The 24,110-nt window shown below is 43.5% G+C and overlaps 1 protein-coding gene and 1 long non-coding RNA gene across 4 annotated transcripts in view; one reads left to right on the top strand and one right to left on the bottom strand.

Annotated features, from left to right (window-relative positions):
* The window catches only part of LOC143773345 (uncharacterized), a 92,892-nt gene that overhangs the window by 58,013 nt on the left and 10,769 nt on the right, over nt 1-24,110 (top strand). The gene's annotated exons all lie outside the window — the stretch shown is intronic.
* LOC143773343 (uncharacterized) overlaps nt 1-24,110 on the bottom strand; it is a 38,356-nt gene that overhangs the window by 12,480 nt on the left and 1,766 nt on the right. The window lies entirely within an intron of this gene.

Raw genomic sequence — 24,110 nt, 5'->3', positions numbered from 1 at the left:
ACAGATAGAATAAATTTAGACGGTAAGGTGCAAATGGAAACAGATTTACCAAGCTTTTTAGTGCGCTTAGAGCATGCTGATATAACATGAGTAGAATCACCACAATAGAAACACAACCCATTTTTCCGTCTAAAATTCTGCCGCTCGCTTCGGGACAGAATTCTATCACACTGCATACTCTCTGTCGACTTCTCAGTGGACACCGCCAGATGGTGCACTGGTTTGCGCTCCCGCAAACGCCTATCGATCTGAATAGCCATTGTCATGGACTCATTCAGACCCGCAGGCACAGGGAACCCCACCATAACATCCTTAATGGCATCAGAGAGACCCTCTCTGAAAGTCGCCGCCAGGGCGCACTCATTCCACTGAGTAAGCACAGACCATTTACGGAATCTTTGGCAGTAAATTTCCGCTTCATCTTGCCCCTGAGATAGGGACATCAAAGTTTTTTCTGCCTGAAGCTCCAAATGAGGTTCGTCATAAAGCAACCCCAAGGCCAGAAAAAACGCATCCACATTGAGCAACGCAGGATCTCCTGGTGTCAATGAAAAAGCCCAGTCTTGAGGGTCGCCCCGGAGCAAGGAAATCACAATCCTGACCTGCTGTGCAGGGTCTCCGGCAGAGCGAGATTTCAGAGACAAAAATAATTTGCAATTATTTCGAAAATTCTGAAACCCGGATCTATTCCCCGAGAAAAATTCCGGCAAAGGAATTCTCGGCTCAGATACAGGTGCATGACAAACAAAATCTTGCAAATTTTGTACCTTCGTGGCGAGATTATTCAAACCTGCAGTTACACTCTGAAGATCCATTACAAACAGGTGGACACAGAGCCATTCAAGGGTTAAGAGGAGGTAAGAAGCAGCTAGACAGCAATTAAGGGCTAGGCAGCAAAACTCTGAGGGGGAAAAGAAAAAAAAAAAAAAATTTCCCTTCAACACTTCTTTTTCTCCTGCTTCAGCCCAAACAATTAACACTTTGTTGGCCGGTCAAACTGTCATGATCTCAATGGCAAGAGAACATAGCATAAGCATATATAGGAACTAGCTCTTGGAAGATGGGAACTGAGCTGACCATGAACTAAACCTAACGCACAACTAGCAGTGGCCGGGTAGCATGCCTACGTTGATTCTAGATGCCCAGCCCAGCCGGAGGACTAAATAAAGCTAGCAGAGGAAAATATTAGTCCTAGCTCACCTCTAGAGAAATACCCCGAAAGGAGACAGAGGCCCCCCACATGTATTGGCGGTGAGTTGAGATGAAATAACAAACGTAGTATGAAAATAGGTTTAGCAAATTTGAGGTCCACTTACTACATAGCAGAAGACAGAAAGGACACTTTCATGGTCAGCTGAAAACCCTATCAAAAAACACCATCCAGAAATTACTTTAAAACTCTGGCATTAACTCATAACACCAGAGTGGCAATTCCCGTTCACAAGAGCTTTCCAGACACAGTAACGAAACTACAGCTGTGAACTGGAACAAAATGCAAAAACAAACATGGACAAGAGTCCAACTTATCTAGTAGTTGTCTAGGAGCAGGAACAAGCACAGAGAGGCTTCTGATAACATTGTTGACCGGCAAGCAACTAACAGAGCAGCAAGGTTATATAGCGACTCCCACATCTTGATGGGAACAGGTGAACAGAGAAGATAAAGACACCAGTTCAATTCCACCAGTAGCCACCGGGGGAGCCCAGAATCCAAATTCACAACACCATGACCTCTGGACATGTGAGGATATTTGTTTGCACCATGGACGTGTGGAACCGTAGGAGCTATTGTATTTCCCAGATTGCTAGCCTTTCTGTAGATAAACAGAGGGTGCTCAGGAAGTTTGTCCCCCAAAATTTTATCTTCTTTAAGAATGTCCCAATGTCTTTTTACTATCTTCCTAAGAAGATGCGTATTTGCATTATACTGTGTAATAATGGGGACTGTTTCTAGAGGTGACTGTTTTTCACTTCTTCCTTTTATTTGAAGTAGTTTTGATCTGGGTATCTCCTCCACTGTGTTTTTTGCCAAAGATAAGGAGCACGGAGAGTAGCCTTTTTTCATGAATTTATTGGTGAGAAATTCTGCTTCTTGATTAAAATCATGAGTTTGAGAACAATTCCTATGTGCCCTAATTAGCTGGCTCTTGGGTATATTCAAAAGCCAGCTAGGAAGATGACAGCTGTCTAGCGAAATGTAATTATTAGTATCCGTGGGCTTGTGAAAAGTCTTGGTATGAATTTTCCCATTGCTAATAAAAATATTAAGATCTAAAAAAATTATGGATTCAGTACTGGTGGTACCAGAAAATTTTAAAAAATATGAATTTTTATTTAAATTAGCAATAAAATCTAGTAATAAATTTGGACCACCAGACCAGATAAAAACAATATCGTCGATAAATCTTTGCCAGAGTACCAGATTCGCACCAAGATGCCCCCTATCATAGATGGCATGATGTTCCCATCTACCTACGTATAGATTAGCATAACTTGGCGCGAACCTGGTACCCATAGCAGTACCCCACTGCTGGGAGTAGTAGTTCGCTTCATATTTAAAATAATTGTGAGTCAATATAAAGTGCATACATTCTAAAATAAAAGAGACCTGTTTTTTGGGGAGAATTCCCTGTTGTTCCATAAAGAATTTTGCCGCCTCACACCCTTTCTCATGTTGAATGACGGTATACAAAGAAGTAATGTCCAATGTACCCATGATGTAATGCTCTTTCCATTCTATCTCATCCAGAATTTTCAAAATATGTGTACTATCTTTCAGGTAAGATGGAAGTCCCGGGACCAATTTTTGTAGATGACAGTCTACATATTTTGACATATTTGCTGTCAAACAACCTATACCTGATATAATAGGTCTCCCGGGGGGATTGGTTTGATTTTTATGAATTTTAGGAAGATAATAGAAGTAGGGTATCCTTGGATGCTCTGTATTTATAAAAGTGAACTCTTGTTTATTAAGGATACCTTGTTCCCGACCTCTTTTAGTCAAATCCTTCAATTCTTGGATGTACCTATTTGTTGGATCTCTTGGTAAGAGGCTATAGGTCTGCTGATCACCAAGTAGGCGTAGGGATTCTTTCGTATAGTCTACCGAATTTAGAATGACTATACTTCCCCCTTTGTCGGCTGGTCTAATTGTTATTGCCTTATTGTCTTGAATTTGTTTTAAAGCCTTACGTTCATTATATGTTAGGTTATTTCTAAAATTTGAGCACCTCTTGTCTGAAATTTTTCTAATATCTCGTATGACGTTCTTTTGAAATGCTTCAAAAGATTCAGAGTACTCTTGAACTGGGTTGAAATTCGATTTAACCCTTAATGAAGTGTGTACAATAGGGTCCACCTGGAAAGAGGGAGGACTAGTAGCACTACTACTGGTATCTTTAGTTTTTAAAAAATGTTTTTTAATGGCTAGTTGCCTCATAAATAATTTAATGCCAATGAAGGCCTGGAATTTGTCAAATTTTGTGTTTGGAGCATACTTCAATCCTTTGTTTAATAGAGAGATTTCATTTTTCTCCAATCTATGTTTACTTAGATTGAATATTTTTTGTTGTTGTTCCTCCTCCCCTTTGTCTAGTTCTTTTTTGTTGTTCTGTTCCCTCTTTTTTTGGGTAAGTTTCCCGCCCCTACAGCCTCTTTTCCTACTTTTTTTTGACCTAATTGAAAAAAAGGGTGATTGTCACGTTTATTTTTAGGTAAAATTTGATCAGAGGAGCGGGTGTGTATTAGGTAAAATTTGATCAGAGGAGCGGGTGTGTATTAGGTAAAATTTGATCAGAGGAGCGGGTGTGTATAGGTAAAATTTGATCAGAGGAGCGGGTGTGTTTTCACAAGCCCACGGATACTAATAATTACATTTCGCTAGACAGCTGTCATCTTCCTAGCTGGCTTTTGAATATACCCAAGAGCCAGCTAATTAGGGCACATAGGAATTGTTCTCAAACTCATGATTTTAATCAAGAAGCAGAATTTCTCACCAATAAATTCATGAAAAAAGGCTACTCTCCGTGCTCCTTATCTTTGGCAAAAAACACAGTGGAGGAGATACCCAGATCAAAACTACTTCAAATAAAAGGAAGAAGTGAAAAACAGTCACCTCTAGAAACAGTCCCCATTATTACACAGTATAATGCAAATACGCATCTTCTTAGGAAGATAGTAAAAAGACATTGGGACATTCTTAAAGAAGATAAAATTTTGGGGGACAAACTTCCTGAGCACCCTCTGTTTATCTACAGAAAGGCTAGCAATCTGGGAAATACAATAGCTCCTACGGTTCCACACGTCCATGGTGCAAACAAATATCCTCACATGTCCAGAGGTCATGGGTTCTATCCCTGCATGAAGTGTAAAGCGTGTAAATTATTAAAAACAAAAAAACAACTCTCACTTACTAATGGAAGCACGGAGTGGCGAATAAAAGATTTTATATCTTGCAATACGACAGGGGTTATTTACTCTATTAAATGCCCCTGCAACAAATTATATATAGGTCGAACTAAACGACCTTTGAAAATAAGGATCAATGAACATTTGAGAAACATTAATAAAAAATTTCAAGGCCACCCGCTGTCGAAACATTTTTTCACTCATCATAATGGCGCAAGTGTGGATATTCTAATCACAGGCCTTAAAGTCGTTAATAAAAGCTGGCGGAGAGGAAATTATATTCAGCAGATGTCCAGGGAGGAAACAAAAATGATATTTCAACTGGACACTCTAGTACCGAAGGGCTTGAATAGTGAGATTGAGCTTTTTGCCTTTAATATATGATGTGGACACATGACCAATGCGGGCTATATAGGTGGAGGACATCTAGAACGGACCATCCCTGATGAAGGAATGCGTCCTATTCCGAAACTAGTAGGAAATTGGTCCACTGTGCTATCTGTAGCAAGTCACGTGAGCAATCACATGACCGTGACGTCACGCAAGGTGTTGTGAAATTGGATTCTGGGCTCCCCCGGTGGCCACTTGTGGAATTGTACTTGTGTGCATCATCCCCTCTGTTCACCTGCTCCTATCAGGATGTGGGAGTCGCTATATAACCTTGCTCCTCTGTCAGTTTCATGCCGGTCAACAATGTAATCAGAAGCCTTTCTGTGCATGTTCCTGCTACTAGACAACTCCCAGCTAAGTTGGACTTTTGTCCTTGTGTGTTTTTGCATTTTGTTCCTGTTCACAGCTGCTGTTTCGTTACTGTGTCTGGAAAGCTCTTGTGAGCGGAAATTGCCACTCTGGTGTTATGAGTTAATGCTAGAGTCTTAAAGTAATTTCTGGATGGTGTTTTGATAGGGTTTTCTGCTGACCATGAAAGTGCCCTTTCTGTCTTCTTTCTATCTAGTAAGCGGACCTCGATTTTTGCTAAACCTATTTTCATACTACGTTTGTCATTTCATCTAAAATCACCGCCAATATATGTGGGGGCCTCTGTCTGCCTTTTGGGAAAATTTCTCTAGAGGTGAGCCAGGACTGTCTTTTCCTCTGCTAGGATTAGGTAGTTCTCCGGCTGGCGCTGGGCATCTAGGGATAAAAAAACGTAGGCATGCTACCCGGCCACTTCTAGTTGTGCGGCAGGTTTAGTTCATGGTCAGTATAGTTTCCATCTTCCAAGAGCTAGTTCTCATATATGCTGGGCTATGTTCTCTCGCCATTGAGAATCATGACAGTTTGACCGGCCCAAAAAAAAGGGTTAAATTACTGGCTGAGAAAGGAGAGAAAAAAGAAGTCTGCTACAATTTTTTTTTTTTTTTTTTTTTCCTCTAGTTCTGAGTGTGCTCTTAATTGAATCACTTGCTAGTCTGCCTATACTGCAGCCTTCCTCTCTTTCTCTCCTTCTTATCCTTGAATGGCTCTGTGTTCACCTGTTTCAAATGGATCTTCAGAGTGTAGCTACAGGTTTGAATAATCTCGCCACAAAGGTACAAAATTTGCAAGATTTCGTTGTTCATGCACCTATGTCTGAGCCTAGAATTCCTTTGCCTGAATTCTTCTCGGGGAATAGATCTCACTTTCAAAATTTTAAAAATAATTGCAAATTGTTTTTGTCCCTGAAGTCTCGCTCTGCCGGAGACCCTGCACAGCAGGTCAGGATTGTAATTTCCTTGCTCCGGGGCGACCCTCAAGACTGGGCTTTTGCATTGGCACCAGGGGATCCTGCGTTGCTCAATGTGGATGCGTTTTTTCTGGCCTTGGGGTTGCTTTATGAGGAACCTCATTTAGAGCTTCAGGCGGAAAAGGCCTTGATGTCCTTGTCTCAGGGGCAAGATGAAGCTGAAATATACTGCCAAAAATTCCGCAAATGGTCTGTGCTTACTCAGTGGAATGAGTGCGCCCTGGCGGCGATTTTCAGAGAAGGTCTCTCTGATGCCATTAAGGATGTTATGGTGGGGTTCCCTGTGCCTGCGAGTCTGAATGAGTCCATGACGATGGCTATTCAGATCGATAGGCGTCTGCGGGAGCGCAAACCTGTGCACCATTTGGCGGTGTCTACTGAGAAAACGCCAGAAAATATGCAATGTGATAGAATTCTGTCCAGAAGCGAGCGGCAGAATTTTAGACGAAAAAATGGGTTGTGCTTCTATTGTGGTGATTCAACTCATGTTATATCAGCATGCTTTAAGCGTACTAAGAAGCCTGACAAGTCTGTTTCAATTAGCACTTTACAGTCTAAGTTTATTCTATCTGTGACCCTGATTTGTTCTTTGTCATCTATTACCGCGGACGCCTATGTCGACTCTGGCGCTGCTTTGAGTCTTATGGATTGGTCCTTTGCCAAACGCTGTGGGTATGATTTGGAGCCATTGGAGGCTCCGATACCTCTGAAAGGGATTGACTCCACCCCATTGGCTAGTAATAAACCACAATACTGGACACAAGTGACTATGCGTGTTAATCCGGATCACCAGGAGGTTATTCGCTTTCTGGTGCTGTATAATCTACATGATGTTTTGGTGCTGGGATTGCCATGGCTGCAATCTCATAACCCAGTCCTCGACTGGAGAGCTATGTCTGTGTTAAGCTGGGGATGTAAAGGAACTCATGGGGACGTACCTTTGGTTTCCATTTCATCATCTATTCCCTCTGAGATTCCTGAATTCTTGTCTGACTTTCGTGACGTTTTTGAAGAACCCAAGGTTGGTTCACTACCTCCGCACCGGGAGTGCGATTGTGCCATAGACTTGATCCCGGGTAGTAAATACCCTAAGGGTCGTTTATTTAATCTGTCTGTGCCTGAACACGCGGCTATGCGAGAATATATAAAGGAGTCCTTGGAAAAGGGACATATTCGTCCTTCGTCATCTCCCTTAGGAGCCGGTTTTTTCTTTGTGTCTAAGAAAGACGGCTCTTTGAGGCCGTGTATTGATTATCGACTTTTGAATAAAATCACGGTTAAATATCAATATCCGTTACCACTGCTTACTGATTTGTTTGCTCGTATAAAGGGGGCCAAGTGGTTCTCTAAGATTGATCTCCGTGGGGCGTATAATTTGGTGCGAATCAAGCAGGGGGATGAGTGGAAAACCGCATTTAATACGCCCGAGGGCCATTTTGAGTATTTGGTGATGCCTTTTGGTCTTTCAAATGCCCCTTCAGTCTTCCAGTCCTTTATGCATGACATTTTCCGCGATTATTTGGACAAATTTATGATTGTGTATCTGGATGATATTCTGATTTTTTCGGATGACTGGGACTCTCATGTCCAGCAGGTCAGGAGGGTTTTTCAGGTTTTGCGGTCTAATTCCTTGTGTGTGAAGGGTTCTAAGTGTGTTTTTGGGATTCAAAAGATTTCCTTCTTGGGATACATTTTTTCCCCCTCTTCCATCGAGATGGATCCTGTCAAGGTTCAGGCTATTGGTGATTGGACGCAACCCTCTTCTCTTAAGAGTCTTCAGAAATTTTTGGGCTTTGCTAACTTTTATCGTCGATTTATTGCTGGTTTTTCTGATGTTGTAAAACCATTGACTGATTTGACTAAGAAGGGTGCTGATGTTGCTGATTGGTCCCCTGATGCTGTGGAGGCCTTTCGGGAGCTCAAGCGCCGCTTTTCTTCCGCCCCAGTGTTGCGTCAGCCTGATGTTGCTCTTCCTTTTCAGGTTGAGGTCGACGCTTCTGAAATCGGAGCTGGGGCGGTGTTGTCGCAGAGAAGTTCCGACTGCTCCGTGATGAGACCTTGTGCTTTTTTTTCCCGTAAATTTTCGCCCGCCGAGCGGAATTATGATATTGGGAATCGGGAGCTTTTGGCCATGAAGTGGGCTTTTGAGGAGTGGCGTCACTGGCTTGAGGGGGCCAGACATCAGGTGGTGGTATTGACTGACCACAAAAATTTAATTTACCTTGAGTCTGCCAGGCGCCTGAATCCTAGACAGGCGCGCTGGTCGTTGTTTTTCTCTCGGTTTAATTTTGTGGTGTCTTACCTACCGGGTTCTAAGAATGTTAAGGCGGATGCCCTTTCTAGGAGTTTTGAGCCTGACTCCCCTGGTAATTCTGAGCCCACAGGTATCCTTAAAGATGGAGTGATATTGTCTGCCGTTTCTCCAGACCTGCGGCGGGCCTTGCAGGAGTTTCAGGCAGATAGACCTGATCGTTGCCCACCTGGTAGACTGTTTGTTCCTGATGATTGGACCAGTAGAGTCATCTCTGAGGTTCATTCTTCTGCGTTGGCAGGTCATCCTGGAATCTTTGGTACCAGGGATTTGGTGGCAAGGTCCTTCTGGTGGCCTTCCCTGTCACGAGATGTGCGAGGCTTTGTGCAGTCTTGTGACGTTTGTGCTCGGGCCAAGCCTTGTTGTTCTCGGGCTAGTGGATTGTTGTTACCCTTGCCTATCCCGAAGAGGCCTTGGACGCACATCTCGATGGATTTTATTTCGGATCTGCCTGTTTCTCATAAGATGTCTGTCATCTGGGTGGTGTGTGACCGTTTCTCTAAGATGGTCCATCTGGTTCCCTTGCCTAAGTTGCCTTCTTCTTCCGAGTTGGTTCCTCTGTTTTTTCAAAATGTTGTTCGTTTGCATGGTATTCCGGAGAATATCGTTTCTGACAGAGGGACCCAATTCGTGACTAGATTTTGGCGGGCATTCTGTGCTAGGATGGGCATAGATTTGTTTTTTTCGTCTGCTTTCCATCCTCAGACTAATGGCCAGACTGAGCGGACTAATCAGACCTTGGAGACATATTTGAGGTGTTTTGTGTCTGCGGATCAGGATGATTGGGTTGCTTTTTTGCCTTTGGCGGAGTTCGCCCTCAATAATCGGGCCAGCTCTGCCACCTTGGTGTCCCCGTTTTTCTGTAATTCGGGGTTTCATCCTCGATTTTCCTCCGGTCAAGTGGAATCTTCGGATTGTCCTGGAGTGGATGCTGTGGTGGAGAGGTTGCATCAGATTTGGGGGCAGGTGGTGGACAATTTGAAGTTGTCCCAGGAGAAGACTCAGCTTTTTGCCAACCGCCGTCGTCGTGTTGGTCCTCGGCTTTGTGTTGGGGACTTGGTGTGGTTGTCTTCTCGTTTTGTCCCTATGAGGGTTTCTTCTCCTAAGTTTAAGCCTCGGTTCATCGGCCCGTACAAGATATTGGAGATTCTTAACCCTGTGTCCTTCCGTTTGGACCTCCCTGCATCCTTTTCGATTCATAATGTTTTTCATCGGTCATTGTTGCGCAGGTATGAGGTACCGGCTGTGCCTTCCGTTGAGCCTCCTGCTCCGGTGTTGGTTGAGGGTGAGTTGGAGTACGTTGTGGAAAAGATCTTGGACTCTCGTGTTTCCAGACGGAAACTCCAGTATCTGGTCAAATGGAAGGGATACGGTCAGGAGGATAATTCTTGGGTCACACTCACTGCCTCTGATGTTCATGCCTCCGATCTTGTCCGTGCCTTTCATAGGGCTCATCCTGATCGCCCTGGTGGTTCTGGTGAGGCTTCGGTGCCCCCTCCTTGAGGGGGGGGTACTGTTGTGAAATTGGATTCTGGGCTCCCCCGGTGGCCACTTGTGGAATTGTACTTGTGTGCATCATCCCCTCTGTTCACCTGCTCCTATCAGGATGTGGGAGTCGCTATATAACCTTGCTCCTCTGTCAGTTTCATGCCGGTCAACAATGTAATCAGAAGCCTTTCTGTGCATGTTCCTGCTACTAGACAACTCCCAGCTAAGTTGGACTTTTGTCCTTGTGTGTTTTTGCATTTTGTTCCTGTTCACAGCTGCTGTTTCGTTACTGTGTCTGGAAAGCTCTTGTGAGCGGAAATTGCCACTCTGGTGTTATGAGTTAATGCTAGAGTCTTAAAGTAATTTCTGGATGGTGTTTTGATAGGGTTTTCTGCTGACCATGAAAGTGCCCTTTCTGTCTTCTTTCTATCTAGTAAGCGGACCTCGATTTTTGCTAAACCTATTTTCATACTACGTTTGTCATTTCATCTAAAATCACCGCCAATATATGTGGGGGCCTCTGTCTGCCTTTTGGGAAAATTTCTCTAGAGGTGAGCCAGGACTGTCTTTTCCTCTGCTAGGATTAGGTAGTTCTCCGGCTGGCGCTGGGCATCTAGGGATAAAAAAACGTAGGCATGCTACCCGGCCACTTCTAGTTGTGCGGCAGGTTTAGTTCATGGTCAGTATAGTTTCCATCTTCCAAGAGCTAGTTCTCATATATGCTGGGCTATGTTCTCTCGCCATTGAGAATCATGACAGCAAGGTCCTGCAGAGGCAGAGAACCGAGAGCTGCACAACAGCGCATAGTCGCTACTAGCAGTGAGCGAGCATAGGGCTGTTTTGCCGCCGGCCGGGGCACTGCCTGGAGCCCGCTCAAGTGAAAGCAAAAGAGAAAAAAGGAAAAAAACTCCACCGAAGCCGCATTTTTCCACATTTGGACTTTTACAAAGACCGATTAAAGGGAACTGTGGACATTATCGACTGTACCGCACCAGGTAAAAATTCAATTTATTATCTTGCTCAGAATTTTCTTATGGTAATGTCGTGCTCCACGGTGGAGTTATTTTAAAACACAACACAAATATATTTTTTAATAGTTTTTAAAGTCATATAAAAGGTGCAAATACTTATTGTTTTTTGGAGGTATCTAGTGGCTACAAAACTGGAGAACCCAGCGCTGATCATTTTGATATATATTTCTAGAATTCAAACTTTTCTTACATTTGACTCTGCAAAAACTCTTAGGCTGGTTTCACATTTGCGTTTTTTGCCGCTGCGTTTTAGCGCAAAAAAAGCATGCGTTTTTTTTCCTATATTTAACATTAAAAACGCATGCGTTTTTTTTTTATGCGTTTTGCCGCGTTTGACAACGCATGTGTCTTTTCTATGCTTGCGTTTTGTTGCAGAAATGCAACATGTAGTAATTTCTAGAGGCGTTTTTTTGCCGCAAAAAAATGTATTGCTGTCTATGTAAACGCATGCGTTTTTAAGCACATGCATTTGGTTGCGTTTTAAACGCATGCGTTTCAATAGAAAAAAACAAGAATACACACTGATAAGCCACCCCCACCATCAAGTTGATATGGGGTAATGAAGGGTTAATGTCACCTTGCTATTGTAAGGTGACATTAAGCCAGATTAATAATGGAGAGGCGTCAATTATGACACCTATCCATTATTAATCCAATTGTATGAAATGGTTAAAAAAAACACACACACAATATTGCAAAGTATTTTAATGAAATAAACACACAGGTTGTTGTAATATTTTATTGCTCTCTCAATCCACCTGAAGACCATCGTTCTGTAACAAATTAAAAATAATAAACCAACAATATAATAATAATAATAATAATAATAATAATTTTATTTATATAGCGCCAACATATTCCGCAGCGCTTTACAACTTATACAATATACATATATACATACCTTCCGTAGATCTGTAACATCCCTGTTATGATCCTAGTGGCAAGGATTGCAAGTTTGGACTAGCTAAGTAACTAAACCAACGACCAGCTCTGGGGAAGTGGTATCTGGATTGACCGCAACCTGATCCTATCCGCAAACAACTATAGGCAGCCGTGGAACGTTACCTGAAAATCCTAGACGTCTCTTCACGGACTGAGAAACTACCTATTCCTAGAGGGAAAGTAAAGTCCTTACTTGCCTCAGAGAAATGACCCCAAAGATATAGAAAAGCCCCCCACAAATATTAACGGTGAGTTAAGGGGAAAGCACAAACACAGAGATGAAATAGATTTAGCAAATGAGGCCCGCTAACACTAGATAGCAGAAAATAGGAAGGGAGCTGTGCGGTCAATAGAAAACCCTAAGCAAAATATCCACGCAGAGATTGCTCGAGCCCCCGCACCAACTAACGGTGCGGGGGAAGCAACTCCGTACCCCAGAGCTTACCAGCAGCAAGAACTCACATATTAGCAAGCTGGACTAAACTCATCATACACTGAAATCATATTGCAGACTGATGAGCAAAAAATAATCAAACAGAAACTTAGCTTCTCCAGAAGAGACTGAAAACGAAGATAATCAGGGGAGATCAGAATAGCACTGAATACATCGACAGCCGGCAACAAGTGGAGGTGAAGCAGAGCTAAATAGGAAACTCCCTAGTGCATAACGAGGCAGCTGATTCAACCACAGATCCGCAGGATAACAAACAAAGCCACCAGGGGGAGCCCAAAAACAAAACTCACACAATACCACCTGTGACCACAAGAGGGAGCCCGAAAACAGAGTTCACAACACATCCCACGATATAAATCCATCTGAAGGGGTTAAAATATTTTACAGGCAGGAGCTCTGCTATAATGCAGCTGTGCTCCTGCCTGTAAACCCCGGGGAATGAAGGTAATGTAGGTCAATGACCTGTAGTTACCTTCAGTCGCGGTGATGCGCCCTCTGCTGGATGCCCTCATATGACCTCGAGCCTGGGAACTTTTTCCCACGCTCGACGTCATATGAGGACATCCAGCAGAGGGCGCATCACCGCGACTACATTACCTTCATTCCTTGGGGTTTACAGGCAGGAGCACAGCTGCATTATAGCAGAGCTCCTGCCTGTAAATATTTTAACCCCTTCAGATGGATTTACATCTTGGGACGTTACAGATCTACGGAAGGTATGTATATTGTTGGTTTATTATTTTTAATTTGTTACAGAACGATGGTCTTCAGGTGGATTGAGAGAGCAATAAAATATGACAACAACCTGTGTGTTTATTTCATTAAAATACTTTGCAATATTGTGTGTGTTTTTTTTAACCATTTCATACAATTGGATTAATAATGGATAGGTGTCATAATTGACGCCTCTCCATTATTAATCTGGCTTAATGTCACCTTACAATAGCAAGGTGACATTAACCCTTCATTACCCCATATCCCACCGCTACACGGGAGTGGGAAGAGAGTGGCCAAGTGCCAGAATAGGCGCATCTTCCAGATGTGCCTTTTCTGGGGTGGCTGGGGGCAGATGTTTTTAGCCGGGGGGGGCCAATAACCGTGGACCCTCTCCAGGCTATTAATATCTGCCCTCAGTCACTGGCTTTACCACTCTGGCGGAGAAAATTGCGCGGGAGCCCACGCCAACTTTTTCCGCGATTTAACCCTTAAATTTAATAGCTACAGCGCCGAAATTTTGCACATACACACTACTAACATTAGTGGTGTGGAATATGCAATAAAAAGGGGGATATGACATGGTTTACTGTATGTAAACCATGTCTCATATCATGTCGGGTTTAGGCAGGAGAAATGAAAAGCCGGCAATCGGCTTTTCTGCTATATCGCGCGGAAGTAAATCTAAATATATATATATATATATATATATATATATATATACAGTGGGGCAAAAAAGTATTTAGTCATTCAGCAATAGTGCAAGTTCCACCACTTAAAAAGATGAGAGGCGTCTGTAATTTGCATCATAGGTAGACCTCAACTATGGGAGACAAACTGAGAAATAAAAATCCAGAAAATCACATTGTCTGTTTTTTTATCATTTTATTTGCATATTATGGTGGAAAATAAGTATTTGGTCAGAAACAAAATTTCATCTCAATACTTTGTAATATATCCTTTGTTGGCAATGACAGAGGTCAAACGTTTTCTGTAAGTCTTCACAAGGTTGCCACACACTGTTGTTGGTATGTTGGCCCATTCCTCCATGCAGATCTCCTCTAGAGCAGTGATGTTTTTGGCTTTTCGCTTGGCAACACGGACTTTCAACTCCCTCCAAAGGTTTTCTATAGGGTTGAGATCTGGAGACTGGCTAGGCCACTCCAGGACCTTGAAATGCTTCTTACGAAGCCACTCCTTCATTGCCCTGGCAGTGTGCTTTGGATCATTGTCATGTTGAAAGACCCAGCCACGTTTCATCTTCAATGCCCTTGCTGATGGAAGGAGGTTTGCACTCAAAATCTCACGATACATGGCCCCATTCATTCTTTCATGTACCCGGATCAGTCGTCCTGGCCCCTTTGCAGAGAAACAGCCCCAAAGCATGATGTTTCCACCACCATGCTTTACAGTAGGTATTGTCATGGTTCCCAATGGGAAGGGAACGTAAGAAACATATAAGTAACGAACGAGCTCTCGGGTGATGGAAACTCGAGTTGACCGTGAGCTAAATCTACCACACAACTAACAGTAGCCAGGGAGCATACCTACGGCTTCCTAAATGCCACGCGCCAGCCGGAGGACTAACTACGCCTGGTAGAGGAAGAAACAGACCTGGCTTACCTCTAGGGAAATACCCCAAAAGATGATAGCAGCCCCCCACATGTAATAACGGTGAATTAAGAGGAAAAGATATACACAGTATGAAAGTAGATTTAGCAAAGAGAGGTCCACTTACTAGATAGCAGAAGGATACAAAAGAGGACTTCATGGTCAACTGAAAACCCTTTCAAAAACCATCCTGAAATTACTTTAAGACTCCTGTGTCAACTCATGACACAGGAGTGGCAATTTCAGCCCGCAAGAGCTTCCAGCTACAGAGAATAACAAAACTGCAAACTGGACAAAAGGTACAAAACAAAAGGACAAAGTCCACTTAGCTGATCAGCAGACTAGTAGCAGGAACATGCAACCGAAGGCTCTGGTTACAATGATGACCGGCAAGGAAATGACTGGAGAGCAAGGCTAAATAGGAAACTCCCAAACACTGATGGAAGCAGGTGAACAGAAGCAGCAAAGTGCAAACAAGTCACCAGTACCACCAGCAACCACCAGGGGAGCCCAAAAAGCGGATACACAACAAGGTATGGTGTTTGATGGATGCAACTCAGTATTCTTTTTCCTCCAAACACGACAAGTTGTGTTTCTACCAAACAGTTCCAGTTTGGTTTCATCAGACCATAGGACATTCTCCCAAAACTCCTCTGGATCATCGAAATGCTCTCTTGCAAACTTCAGACGGGCCCGGACATGTACTGGCTTAAGCAGTGGGACACGTCTGGCACTGCAGGATCTGAGTCTATGGTGGCGTAGTGTGTTACTTATGGTAGGCCTTGTTACATTGGTCCCAGCTCTCTGCAGTTCATTCACTAGGTCCCCCCGCGTGGTTCTGGGATTTTTGCTCACCGTTCTTGTGATCATTCTGACCCCACGGGGTGGGATTTTGCGTGGAGCCCCAGATCGAGGGAGATTATCAGTGGTCCTGAATGTCTTCCATTTTCTAATTATTGCTCCCACTGTTGATTTCTTCACTCCAAGCTGGTTGGCTATTGCAGATTCAGTCTTCCCAGCCTGGTGCAGGGCTACAATTTTGTTTCTGGTGTCCTTTGACAGCTCTTTGGTCTTCACCATAGTGGAGTTTGGAGTCAGACTGTTTGAGGGTGTGCACAGGTGTCTTTTTATACTGATAACAAGTTTAAACAGGTGCCATTACTACAGGTAATGAGTGGAGGACAGAGGAGACTCTTAAAGAAGAAGTTACAGGTCTGTGAGAGCCAGAAATCTGGATTGTTTGTTTCTGACCAAATACTTATTTTCCACCATAATATGCAAATAAAATGATAAAAAAACAGACAATGTGATTTTCTGGATTTTTTTTTCTCAGTTTGTCTCCCATAGTTGAGGTCTACCTATGATGTAAATTACAGACGCCTCTCATCTTTTTAAGTGGTGGAACTTGCACTATTGCTGACTGACTAAATACTTTTTTGCCCCACTGTATATATATGTGTCTCAATTATATATATATATATATATATATATATATATATATATATATATATATATATAATATACACTCACTGGCCACTTTATTAGGTACACCTGTCCAACTTCTTGTTAACACTTAATTTCTAATCAGCCAATCACATGGCGGCAACTCAGTGCATTTAGGCATGTAGACATGGTCAAGACAATCTCCTGCAGTTCAAACCGAGCATCAGTATGGGGAAGAAAGGTGATTTGAGTGCCTTTGAACGTGGCATGGTTGTTGGTGCCAGAAGGGCTGGTCTGAGTATTTCAGAAACTGCTGATCTACTGGGATTTTCACGCACAACCATCTCTAGGGTTTACAGAGAATGGTCCGAAAAAGAAAAAAAATCCAGTGAGCGGCAGTTCTGTGGGCGGAAATGCCTTGTTGATGCCAGAGGTCAGAGGAGAATGGGCAGACTGGTTCGAGCTGATAGAAAGGCAACAGTGACTCAAATCGCCACCCGTTAGAACCAAGGTAGGCCTAAGAGCATCTCTGAACGCACAGTGCGTCGAACTTTGAGGCAGATGGGCTACAGCAGCAGAAGACCACACCGGGTACCACTCCTGTCAGCTAAGAACAGGAAACTGAGGCTACAATTTGTACAAGCTCATCGAAATTGGACAGTAGAAGATTGGAAAAACGTTGCTTGGTCTGATGAGTCTCGATTTCTGCTGCGACATTCGGATGGTAGGGTCAGAATTTGGCGTAAACAACATGAAAGCATGGATCCATCCTGCCTTGTATGGAGCATCTTTGGGATGTGCAGCCGACAAATCTGCGGCAACTGTGTGATGCCATCATGTCAATATGGACCAAAATCTCTGAGGAATGCTTCCAGCACCTTGTTGAATCTATGCCACGAAGAATTGAGGCAGTTCTGAAGGCAAAAGGGGGTCCAACCCGTTACTAGCATGGTGTACCTAATAAAGTGGCCGGTGAGTGTATATATACAGTATATATATATATATATATATATATATATATATATATATATATATATATATATATGTGTGTGTCTCAATGACACCGCATGAGAAAACGCATGCGTCTAAAAAACGCAGCGTTTGCACACGTTTACATGCGTTTTTTCACCACCTGCGTTTGCGTTTTAAACGCTGCATTTTTAAACGCAAATGTGAAACTAGCCTTACTGTTGCTCATATTCATTGTCATCTGGACTATTGCAACTTTCTGCCAATTGGTCTCCCTCTTTTTAATCTCTCTCCACTCCAATCAGTCCTGATTGCAGCAGCCAGGATCATATTCCTTTCCAGCTGCTACACCAATGCCTCTGCCCTGTGCCAGACATTGCACTGGTTACCCATCCGATGCAGAGTCCAATATAAACTTACCACTCTCACCAACAATGCTCTCCACAGTTCTGCACAACCCTACATCTCCTCCCTCATCTCTGTCTATCATCCTATCCGTTCCCTCTATTCCGCTAATCACCTAAGACTAATAATAATAACATCCTCAATAATTTGAACCTCGCACTTCCATCTACAAAAATTCTCGCGTGCTGTGCCAATTCTCTGGAATACACTACCCCAGACAATTCGATTAATTCCCAATACTCACAGTGCTGCGAAATATGTTGGCGCTATAGAAATAAAAAATATTATGTTTATTATTATTATTATTATTATTATTATTATTATGGGAAATGATTTGAACTTTTGTTTTTTATTTAATTTATATTTTTAAAACTTTTTTTATAGTTTTTACTGTATATAATAGTTCTCTTAGGGGACTTGAAGCTGCAATTGTCCTATTGCTCGTGCTATGTATAGTATAGCAGAAATCACGATCTCCTATGAATGCCGACCATGGGCCTGCGTTCACTGGAGTATCATAATGACAGGCACGAGGGTCTTCAGCGGACCCTCGGCTGTTATGACAACCCATCGGCACCCTGCAATCACAGTGACAGTGGGATTTAGCAGGTTTACAACAGCGGGAGGAGCTCAGCTCCACCTGTGGCTGTTAAAGGCGCATGATGTGTTTCATTAAAGGGAATCTGTCACCTCAAAATTCGCCTATAAGCTGTGGCCACCGGCATCAGGGGCTTATCTTTGCTTCCTGCCGCGGCTTCTTTGCTTCCTGCCGCGGCTGCTGCGCAGGCATACTTTATCTGCCCTGTTGAGGGCAGAGCAAAGTACTGTAGTGCGCAGGCGCCGGGAAAGGTCAGAGAGGCCCAGCGCCTGCGCACTGCAGTACTTTGCTCTGCCCTCAACATGGCAGATAAAGTATGCCTGCGCAGCAGCCGCGGCAGGAAGAAAAGAAGAGGACGTCATCGTATGAACATGGGAGGTGCCGAACCCGGACTGCTGCGCCCATCGGACCCAAACCGAACCGTGACCGCCCCGGGGTGAGTATAATCTAACTTTTTTTTCCCTCATCTTTCAGGTTACATCGGGGGCTTATCTAGAGCATTACAGAATGCTGTAGATAAGCCCCTGATGCCGGTGGACGCAGCTTATAGGTGAATTTTGAGGTGACAGATTAAATCAGCCATCAAGTGTGGGGAAAGGTATGGACTCAGCGTGTCAGCCTGCATCAAAGGAAGGGATACGACATATGACAAACATATGTAGCTAAATGGTTAATTTCTCCAGTACCCCTACAATTGGAAGCTAATTAAGCATTTAGTTTTGTAAGAGTTGTAATTGTAATGTCTCCAGATTTTCTTACTACAGTCATTCAGGTCCCCCACAGCATGTCGGTTAACCCCTTCATGACCCAGCCTATTTTGGCCTTAATGACCTTGCCGTTTTTTGCAATTCTGACCAGTGTCCCTTTATGAGGTAATAACTCAGGAACGCTTCAACGGATCCTAGCGATTCTGAGATTGTTTTTTCGTGACATATTGGGCTTCATGTTAGTGGTAAATTTAGGTCGATAATTTCTGAGTTTATTTGTGAAAAAAAAACGGAAATTTGGCGAAAATTTTGAAAATTTCGCAATTTTCACATTTTGAATTTTTATTCTGTTAAACCAGAGAGTTATGTGACACAAAATAGTTAATAACTAACGTTTCCCACATGTCTACTTTACATCAGCACAATTTTGGAAACAAATTTTTTTTTTGCTAGGAAGTTATAAGGGTTAAAATTTGACCAGTGATTTCTCATTTTTACAACAAAATTTACAAAACCATTTTTTTTAGGGACCCCCTCACATTTGAAGTCACTTTGAGAGTTCTATATGGCTGAAAATACCCAAAAGTGACACCATTCTAAAAACTGCACCCCTCAAGGTGCTCAAAACCACATTCAAGAAGTTTATTAACCCTTCAGGTGTTTCACAGCAGCAGAAGCAACATGGAAGTAAAAAATGAACATTTAACTTTTTAGTCACAAAAATGATCTTTTAGCAACAATTTTTTTATTTTCCCAAGGGTAAAAGGAGAAACTGGACCACGGACGTTGTTGTCCAATTTGTCCTGAGTACGCTGATACCTCATATGTGGGGGTAAACCACTGTTTGGGCGCACGGCAGGGCTCGGAAGGGAAGGAGCGCCATTTGACTTTTTGAATGAAAAATTGGCTCCAATCTTTAGCGGACACCATGTCGCGTTTGGAGAGCCCCCGTGTGCCTAAACATTGGAGCTCCCCCACAAGTGACCCCATTTTGGAAACTAGACCCCCCAAGGAACTTATCTAGAAGCATAGTGAGCACTTTAAACCCCCAGGTGCTTCACAAATTGATCCGTAAAAATGAAAAAGTACTTTTTTTTCCCAAAAAATTAATTTAGCCTCAAATTTTTTATTTTCACATGGGCAACAGGATAAAATGGATCCTAAATTTTGTTGGGCAATTTCTCCTGAGTACACCGATACCTCACATGTGGGGGTAAACCACTGTTTGGGCACATGGTAAGGCTCGGAAGGGAAGGAGCGCCATTTGACTTTTTGAATGAAAAATTATCTCCATCGTTAGCGGACACCATGTCGCTTTTGGAATGCCCCTGTGTGCCTAAACATTGGAGCTCGTCCACAAGTGACCCCATTTTGGAAACTAGACCCCCCAAGGAACTTATCTAGAGGCATAGTGAGCACTTTAAACCCCCAGGTGCTTCACAAATTGATCCACAAAAATGAAAAAGTACTTTTTTTTCACACAAAATTTCTTTTAGCCTCAATTCTTTCATTTTCACATGGGCAACAGGATAAAATGGATCCTAAAATTTGTTGGGCAATTTCTCCTGAGTACGCCGATACCTCATATGTGGGGGTAAACCACTGTTTGGGTGCACGGCAAGGCTCGGAAGGGGAGGCGTGCCATTTGACTTTTTGAATGGAAAATTAGCTCCAATCGTTAGCGGACACCATGTCGCGTTTGGAGAGCCCCTGTGTGCCTAAACATTGGAGATCCCCTACAAGTGACCCCATTTTGGAAACTAGACCCCCCAAGGAACTTATCTAGATGCATAGTGAGCACTTATAACCCCCAGGTGCTTCACAGAAGTTTATAACGCAGAGCCGTGAAAATAAAAAATAATTTTTCTTTCCTCAAAAATGATTTTTAGCCCAGAATTTTTTATTTTCCCAAGGGTAATAGGAGAAATTGGACCCCAAATGTTGTTGTCCAGTTTGTCCTGAGTACGATGATACCCCATATGTGGGGGTAAACCACTGTTTGAGCACACGGCAGGGCTCGGAAGGGAAGGCACGCCATTTGGCTTTTTGAATGGAAAATTAGCTCCAATCATTATCATTAGCGGACACCATGTCGCGTTTGGAGAGCCCCTGTGTGCCTAAACATTGGAGCTCCCGCACAAGTGACCCCATTTTGGAAACTAGACCTCCCAAGGAACTAACCTAGATGTGTGGTGAACACTTTGAACCCCCAAGTGCTTCACAGAAGTTTATAACGCAGAGCCATGAAAATAAAAAATAATTTTTCTTTTCTCAAAAATGATTTTTTAGCCCACAATTTTTTATTTTCCCAAGGGTAACAGGAGAAATTGGACCCCAAAAGTTGTTGTCCAGTTTCTCCTGAGTACGCTGATACCCCATATGTGGGGGTAAACCACTGTTTTGGCACACGTCGGGGTTCGGAAGGGAAGTAGTGACGTTTTGAAATGCAGACTTTGATGGAATGCTCTGCGGACGTCAGGTTGCTTTTGCAGAGCCCCTGATGTGCCTAAACAGTAGGAACTCCCCACAAGTGACTCCATTTTGGAAACTAGACCCCCAAGGGAACTTATCTAGATGTGTGGTGAGCACTTTGAACCCCCAAGTGCTTCACAGAAGTTTATAACGCAGAGCCGTGAAAATAATAAATGTGCTTCCTTTCCTCAAAAATATTTTTTTAGCCCAGAATTTTTTATTTTTGCAAGAGTAACAGGAGAAATTGGACCCAAAAGTTGTTGTCCAGTTTCTCCTGAGTACGCTGATACCCCATATATGGGGGTAAACCACTGTTTGGGCACATGCCGGGGCTCGGAAGGGAAGTAGTGACGTTTTGGAATGCAGACTTTGATGGAATGGTCTGGGGGCATCATGTTACGTTTGCAGAGCCCCTGATATGCCTAAACAGTAGAAACCCCCCACAAGTGACCCCATTTTGGAAACTAGACCCGCCAAGGAACTTATCTAGATGTGTGGTGAGCACGTTCAACCCCCAAGTGCTTCACAGAAGTTTACAACGCAGAGCCGTGAAAATAAAAAATCATTTTTCTTTCCTCAAAAAAGATGTTTTAGCAAGCAATTTTTTATTTTCACAAGGGTAACAGGAGAAATTGGGCCCCAATATTTGTTGCCCAGTTTGTTGTGAGTGTGCTGGTACCCCATATGTGGGGGTAAACCACTGTTTGGGCACACGTCAGGGCTCAGAAGGGAAGTAGTGACATTTGAAATGCAGACTTTGATGGAATGGTCTGCGGGCGTCACATTGCATTTGCAGAGCCCCTGATGTGCCTAAACAGTAGAAACCCCCCACAAGTGACCCCATTTTGGAAACTAGACCCCCCCAAGGAACTTATCTAGATGTGTGATGAGCACGTTCAACCCCCAAGTGCTTCACAGAAGTTTACAACGCAGAGCCGTGAAAATAAAAAATCATTTTTCTTTCCTCAAAAAAGATGTTTTAGCAAGCAATTTTTTATTTTCACAAGGGTAACAGGAGAAATTGGGCCCCAATATTTGTTGCCCAGTTTGTTGTGAGTGTGCTGGTACCCCATATGTGGGGGTAAACCACTGTTTGGGCACACGTCAGGGCTCGGAAGGGAAGTAGTGACATTTGAAATGCAGACTTTGATGGAATGGTCTGCGGGCACATCATTTGCAGAGCCTCTGATGTGCCTAAACAGTAGAAACACCCCACAAGTGACCCCATTTTGGAAACTAGACCCCCGAAGGAACTTATCTAGATGTGTGGTGAGCACTTTCAACCCCCAAGTGCTTCACAGAAGTTTATAACGCAGAGCCGTGAAAATAAAAAATAATTGTTCTTTCCTCAAAAATTATTTTAGCAAGTAATTTTTTATTTTTGCAAGGGTAACAGGAGAAATTGGACCCCAACAGTTGTTGCCCAGTTTGTCCTGAGTACGCTGGTACCCCAAATGTGGGGGTAAACCACTGTTTGGGCGCACGTCGGGGCTTGGAAGGGAGGGAGCACCATTTGACTTTTTGAACGCAAGATTGGCTGGAATCCATGGTGGCGCCATGTTGCGTTTGGAGACCCCTGATGTGCCTAAACAGTGGAAACCCCTCAATTCTAACTTCAACACTAACCCCAACACACCCCTAATCCTAATCCCAACTGTAGCCATAACCCTAATCACAACCCTAACCCCAACACACCCCTAACCACAACCCTAACCGCAACACACCCGTAACCCTAATTCCAACCCTAATCCTAACCCTAATCCCAACCCTAACCCTAATCCCAACCCTAACCACAACTGTAACCCCAACGCACCCCTAACCCTATCCGTAACCCTAACCACAAGCCTAATCTTAACCCTATTTCCAACCCTAGCCCTAATTCCAACCCTAACTCTAATTCCAACCCTAACCCTAAGGCTATGTGCCCACGTTGCGGATTCGTGTGAGATTTTTCCGCACGATTTTTGAAAAATCTGCAGGTAAAAGGCACTGCGTTTTACCTGCGGATTTACAGCAGATTTCCAGTGTTTTTTTGTGCGGATTTCACCTGCGGATTCCTATTGAGGAACAGGTGTAAAACGCTGCGGAATCCGCACAAAGAATTGACATGCTGCGGAAAACACAACGCAGCGTTTCTGCACGGAATTTTCCGCACCATGGGCACAGCGGATTTGGTTTTCCATAGGTGTACATGGTACTGTAAACCTGATGGAAAACTGGTACGAATTCGCAGCGGCCAATCCGCTGCGGATCCGCGGCCAATCCGCTGCGGATCCGCGGCCAATCCGCTGCGGATCCGCGGCCAATCCGCTGCGGATCCGCGGCCAAATCCGCACTGTGTGCACATGCCATAACCCTACCCCTAACCCTAACCCTACCCGTAACCCTAACCCTACCCCTAACCCCTTAGGAAAAGGCATAAGTTCCTAATCCTAATCACTTAGGATCTGGCAACTGGGACCCCATTGACCCTGAGAACTAGGGACCTGAAAAGACCCTCTGCTCCATTTATTCTCTATGGGAGTGCTGGAGATAGCCGAGTGCAGCCTTCAACTGGTCTTCATCACTCCCATTAAGAATGTATGATCAACTATCGCTCCATTCACATGGAGCTTTTCATAGCCCAGATCAATGGGGTTCTTAGCAGTTGGACCCCCAGCAATCAAGAAGTTATCCCCTATTATCTGGATACAGGACAACTTCCAAACTTAGTACAACCCTTTTAAAGTAGTTGTCGCGCAACATTTCAAGCCTACTTACACCATATCACTGACAGATTTACTGTCTGTCACCCATCTGACAGAATTTTTACAATTTAAGAACAAAGCAT

Source organism: Ranitomeya variabilis, chromosome 5, assembly GCF_051348905.1.
Source record: "Ranitomeya variabilis isolate aRanVar5 chromosome 5, aRanVar5.hap1, whole genome shotgun sequence".
Lineage (NCBI taxonomy): Eukaryota > Metazoa > Chordata > Amphibia > Anura > Dendrobatidae > Ranitomeya > Ranitomeya variabilis.
The sequence above is the reverse complement of the archived record's forward strand: the minus strand, read 5'-3'. Positions and strand labels throughout refer to the sequence as shown.